This window comes from Pristiophorus japonicus, chromosome 9 (genome assembly GCF_044704955.1).
Source record: "Pristiophorus japonicus isolate sPriJap1 chromosome 9, sPriJap1.hap1, whole genome shotgun sequence".
Taxonomy (NCBI): Eukaryota; Metazoa; Chordata; class Chondrichthyes; family Pristiophoridae; genus Pristiophorus; species Pristiophorus japonicus.
In genome coordinates, this window is record NC_091985.1 from 21,120,038 (window position 1) to 21,126,180 (window position 6,143).

The window sequence follows — 6,143 nt, forward strand, 5'->3', positions numbered from 1 at the left end:
TCTCGCACTCCTTATCAGCTACTCTAGTGTCAGCAGTGGTAGGAAAAACAAGACAAAACAGCATCTACCACCCCCATTTGCCCTTAAAACTCACCCACTTACCAAATTCACGAATGCCATTCGATGCTGCTGCACTCCATGCTCTGCACGAGCTGCCTCTTTTTAAACTGTATCTAGGTCAGATGACTCACTACTGGTCAGTTGTTTACAGAACTGGATTTAACCAGCTGCGAATTGCCTCCTGGAGAGTTACATTGTTTTTCTTTGCCTAAACCTGAAAGATTTCTAACTATTTAACTTTTCCTCTTTGAATTAAACTGCTACTTACTTAGAAGCTACTAGCAATTGCCATTAACAATTTACTCCAGCCTCCAAATAATTTAAAGATGATGTAATGAACAGGGTAGATAAAGGGGAACCATGAATGTGGTGTATTTGGACTTCCAGAAGGCATTTGACAAGGTGCCACATAAAAGGTTACTGCACAAAATAAAAGTTTATGGGGTTGGGGATAATATATTAGTATGGATAGAGGATTGGCTAACTAGCAGAGAACAGAGAGTCGGGATAAATGGTTCATTCTCTGGTTGGCAACCAGTAACTAGTTGGGTGCCGCTGGGATGAGTGCTGGGACCCCAACTATTTACAATCTACATTAATGACTTAGAAGAAACATAGAAACATAGAAACATAGAAAATAGGTGCAGGAGTAGGCCATTCAGCCCTTCTAGCCTGCACCACCATTCAATGAGTTCATGGCTGAACAAGCAACTTCAGTACCCCATTCCTGCTTTCTCGCCATACCCCTTGATCCCCCTAGTAGTAAGGACTTCATCTAACTCCTTTTTGAATATATTTAGTGAATTGGCCTCAACAACTTTCTGGGGTAGAGAATTCCACAGGTTCACCACTCTCTGGGTGAAGAAGTTTCTCCTCATCTCGGTCCTAAATGGCTTACCCCTTATCCTTAGACTGTGACCCCTGGTTCTGGACTTCCCCAACATTGGGAACATTGGGAACATTGGGAGTGAGTGTAACATAGCCAAGTTTGCTGATGATACAAAGATGGGAGGAAAATCAATGTGTGAGGAGGACACAAAAAATCTGCAAAAGGACATAGACAGGTTAAGTGAGTGGGAAAAAATTTGGCAGATGGAGTATAATGTTGGAAAGTGTGAGGTCATGCACTTTGGCAGAAAAAAATCAAAGAGCAACTTATTATTTAAAAGGAGAAAGATTGCAAAGTGCCGCAGTACAACGGGATCTGGGAGTACTTGTGCATGAAACACAAAAGGATAGTATGCAAGTGATCAGAAAGGCCAATGGTATCTTGGCCTTTATTGCAAAGGGGATGGAGTATAAAAGCAGGGAAGTCTTGCTATAGTTATATAAGGTATTGGTGAGGCCACACTTGGAATACTGTGTGCAGTTTTGGTTTCCATATTTACGAAAGGATATACTTGCTTTGGAGGCAGTTCAGAGAAGTCACAAGGTTGATTCTGGGGATGAGAGAGTTGACTTATGAGGAAAGGTTGGGTAGGTTGGGCCTCTACTCATTGGAATTCAGAAGAATGAGAGGTGATCTTATCGAAATGTATGATTATGAGGGAGCTTGACAAGGTGGATGCAGAGAGGATGTTTCCACTGATAGGGGAGACTAGAATTAGAGGATATGATCTTAGAATAAGGGGCTGCCCATTTAAAACAGAGATGAGTAGAAATGTCTTCTTTCTGAGGGTTGTAAATCTGTGGAATTCACTGCCTCAGAGAGCTGTGAAAGCTGGGACATTGAATAAATTTAAGACAGAAATAGACAGTTTCTTAAACGATAAGGGGTTCTGGGGAGCAGGTGAGGAAATGAAGCTGAGTCCAGGATCAGATCAGCCATGATCTTATTGAATGGCGGAGCAGGCTCGAGGGGCCGAATGGCCTACTCCTGTTCCTATTTCTTATGTTCTTATGTACAAGATCACACTGCACTATTTGAAGAACAGGGAAATTCTGCTGGCCGACATTTATGTCTCAAACTACATCACTAAACATTGTTTATAATAAGGTGCTATATAAATAAGAACAATACAATAACTTATTTTTATATAGCACCCTTAAATAGAAGAACATCCTAAGGGACCTTAGAGATGCATAATTAGACAAAAATGCTGAAACAGAGGAGGTATTAGAATGAAAGAAAGACTTACATTTCTACAGCGCTTTTCATGACCTCAGGATGTCCCAAAGCACTGTACAGCCAATGAAGTACTTTTGAAGTGTAGTCACTGCTGTAATGTAGAAAACACAGCAGCCAAATTGTACACAGCAAGTTCCCACGAACATATGATAATGACCAGATAATCAATTTTAGTTGATGTTGGGGTTGAGGGACACTGGGGATAACTCCCCTGCTCTTCTTCAAAATAGTGCCATGAGATCTTTAACATCCACCTGAGAGGGCAGACGGAGCCTCGCTTTAATGTCTCCTCCATAGGATGGCACCTCCGACAGTGCAGCACTCCCTCGGTACTGCATTGGAGGGTCAGCCTAGATTTTGTGCCCAAGTCTCTGGAGTGGGACTTAAACTCACAACCTTGTAAGAATAAAAGTGTTTATTAATGATAAAATTGATTCTGTGTATGTATAAATGTTAAAGTGTTGAAAGGCTGCAGTGTTGAAACAAAATGGAAGCTCACTGACTTCCAGCATGTCCTATTTGTATATTGTCTTCTGGCTGGATAGAGCTTAAAGGAACAAAGGTGTTAATTGGAAACCCATTAACTGAGTCAAGGAGTGGCGCCGGTCCTCCAGACAGACATATGTATGTGAAGAAGCCAAACAGGAACGGCCCTGGAACCAAGATCCAATCGTGAGGCTTCCTGAGAAACAATGGCCTTAAGAGATATAAAAACTCAAGCCAAAATTGCTCTCTCTCTTCTCCTTAGTACATGGCAAAAGCAGGACCTCCCTTTACAGACAAAGAAGCAGGCCGTGTGTTTTGCCAGAGGGAAGTAAAGTAGACCGTTTGTATTGTAACATTATTGTATCTGTTGTAACTAAGTCGATCCATAGGATAGCTGACGACTGCTGATAGATGTGCATGTGTGTGTTTAATAAACTATTCCAAATTATTTTAAAAGAATCAGTCTTGCTGTCAATTTAATGCCAGAGAATAGGAAATCTTACAACCTTCTGACTGCTACCAACTGAGCCACAGGTGACACCTATTAGAAAGGGTGATCAAAAGATTGGTCAAAGAGATGGGTTTGAAGGAGGGTCTTAAAGGACAGAAGGGAACTGGTAAGGGAGAGGGTTTTAGGGAATGGGACTCCATAGCATAAGACCTAGACAATAGAAAGCATGGCCTCCAATAGAGGGATGAAGGTTGGTGCTTGCACAAGAGGAGAAGAGAGTTTGGTGGCAGGCTAGTTGTCGGGCTACAGAAGGGTTACAGAAGTAAGGAGAGACAAGGCCATGAATGAACTTAAACATAAGGATGAGAATTTTACATTTGTGGTACCTGTATTGTGGGGGGCCTGGAGCCAACATAGCTCAGCGAATACAGAGATAATGTGTGAGTGAGAAGTGTTGTTAGGATACTGGCAGCAGAGACTTGGATTGGCTGCAGTTTATAATGGAGAATGCGAGGACAGGCAGGAGAGCATTGGATTAGTCAAGTCTGAAGGTGACAAAGGCATGGACGCGAGTTTCACTGGCTGAGCCAGAGCTGGAATAAGAAACTGTTACAAAGGTGGAAATAGGTAGTCTTCATTATGGAGAGGGTATGGAGGGGTCGAAAGCTAAGCTTAGGGCCGAATAGGGTGATAATGGCGGGGCAGAGGGATTGGATCAGTGACCAGTGCCGAGGGTACGGAATTTGTGGGAGGAGATTATAGCTTCCCAATGTTTAACGGAAAGAAGTTGGGGCTCATACAAAACTGGATGTCGGACAAGCATTCTAATTGCACAGAGGTACTGGATGGGTAGAGAGAGGTGGTGGAGAGGTAGAGTGTGGCATCATTAGTGTACATATGGAAACTGACCCCATCTCTGTGGATAATGTCGCCAAGGGGCACCATGTAGTTGAGGAAAAGGAGGGGACCACGTACAGATCCTTGTGCTGAAGATACTTGGCTGCATCGGTAAAGGTGGAACCAAGCAAGGGAAATCCAACTGACTTGGACAACGGAAGAAAGGTACTGAAGAAGACTGGTATATTCGACCATGTTAAAGGCTATGGAGAAGTCGATAAAGAAAGCAAACTGTATAAGCACCCTACCAAGACAAGGCACACATTTGGACCATTAACTGGTTTATTTATATAAATACATCAATGCACAGTACAGCATCTACAGTGAGAATATATACATTCCTACCTGTCTCGGTTTATCAAAAACAATAAAGTCGTAAGTATTTCTAAACATCGACTCTAAGAACATAAGAAATAGGAGCTGAAATAGGCCATTCGGCCCCTTGAGTCTGCTCCGCCATTCAACAAGATTATGGCTGATCTTCTACCTCAACTCCACCTTCCCACATTATCCCCATATCTCTTAGGGCTAGAAATTCAAAGCATATGCACCTCCCCTTCGCTAACGGGACGCAAATGCATTACCAAGCGGGCGTAGTGCTGTTAACGACTCCCGCCATATTGGGTGGGAGTTTAGCAACAGTGCTGCGGTTTTGCGTCCTGATCTCCTGCGCCCGGAGATCGTTGCCCTGTTGGTGCCCTGGCCCCGAAATTCACTTTCGCCGCCTGCAGCAGCGCTGGGTGAAAACACCGGCAGTTGCAGGAGGCGCGGATTGGGCGGCCCACCGCTACCGGGGCGAAAATTAAAGGCGAGGTGGCCGATGGAAATAAAACAAATACTTACCTTCTTCGCGGGTCCGCTCGCAATCGCTCAGCCCAGCAAACTGAGTGCTGGGCTGATCGCATGGCATCCCAACTCCATGATTATCCAGGTAGGTCCCTCTTTACTTTGCAGAGCCTGCAGCATGGACCCTTCCCTTTAATTGACGGGGCGATAATGAATTTCACCCCCTTTCCAAAAATGTATCGACCTCTGTCTTGAGTATACTCAACAACTAAGCATCCACAGCTCTCTGGGGTAGAAAATTCCAAAGATTCACCATCCTTTGAGTGAAGAAATTTCTCCTCATCTGAGACCTAAATGGCCGACCCCTTATTCTGAGACTATGTCACTCTCCATCTTTATTAAGATGGAGAGTGACAGTGTTAATTCAGAGACTAGGGTCCTGAACTTAAGGAAAGGTAACTTCGATGGTATGAGACGTGAGTTGGCTAGGATAGACTGGCAAATGATACTTAAAGGGTTGACAGTGGATAGGCAATGGCAGATATTTATAGATTACATGGATGAACTTCAACAATTGTACATCCCTGTCTGGAGTAAAAATAAAAAGGGGAAGGTGGCTCAACCATGGCTAACAAGAGAAATTAGGGATAGTGTTAAATCCAAGGAAGAGGCATATAAATTGGCCAGAAAAAGCAGCAAACCTGAGGATGGGAGAAATTTAGAATTTAGCAGAGGAGGACAAAGGGTCTAACTAGGAGGGTGAAAATAAAGTATGAGGAAGCTTGCAGGGAACATAAAAACTGACTACAAAAGCTTCTATAGATATGTGAAGAGAAAAAGATTAATGAAGACCAACGTAGGTCCTTTGCAGACAGAATCAGGTGAATTTATAATGGGGAACAAAGAAATGGCAGACCAATTGAACAAATACCTTGGATCTGTCTTCACGAAGGAAGATACAAATAACCTTCCGGAAATACTAGGGGTTCGAGGGTCTAGCAAAAAGAAGAAACTGAAGGAATTCCTTATTAGTCAGGAAATTGTGTTAGGGAAATTGATGGGATTGAAGGCCGATAAATCCCCAGGGCCTGATAGGCTGCATCCCAGAATACTTAAGAAAGTGGCCCTCGAAATAGTGGATGCATTGGTGATCATTTTCCAACATTCTATTGACTCTGGATCAGTTCCTATGGACTGGAGAGTAGCTAATGTAACACCACTTTTTAAAAAAGGAGGGAGAGAGAAAACGGGGAATTATAGACCGGTTAGCCTGACATCGGTGATGGGGAAAATGTTGGAATCAATTATTAAAAATGAAATAGCAGCGCATTTGGA

General features: G+C 43.2%; 1 long non-coding RNA gene across 1 annotated transcript in view; it reads right to left on the bottom strand.

The window, feature by feature from the left end:
- The window catches only part of LOC139272578 (uncharacterized), a 47,733-nt gene extending 47,576 nt beyond the window's left edge, over positions 1-157 (bottom strand). Inside the window, exon 1 of the long non-coding RNA XR_011594894.1 lies at positions 103-157. This is a non-coding gene — a long non-coding RNA (uncharacterized lncRNA). The remainder of the gene's footprint in view (positions 1-102) is intronic.
- Positions 158-6,143: the final 5,986 nt, after the last annotated feature.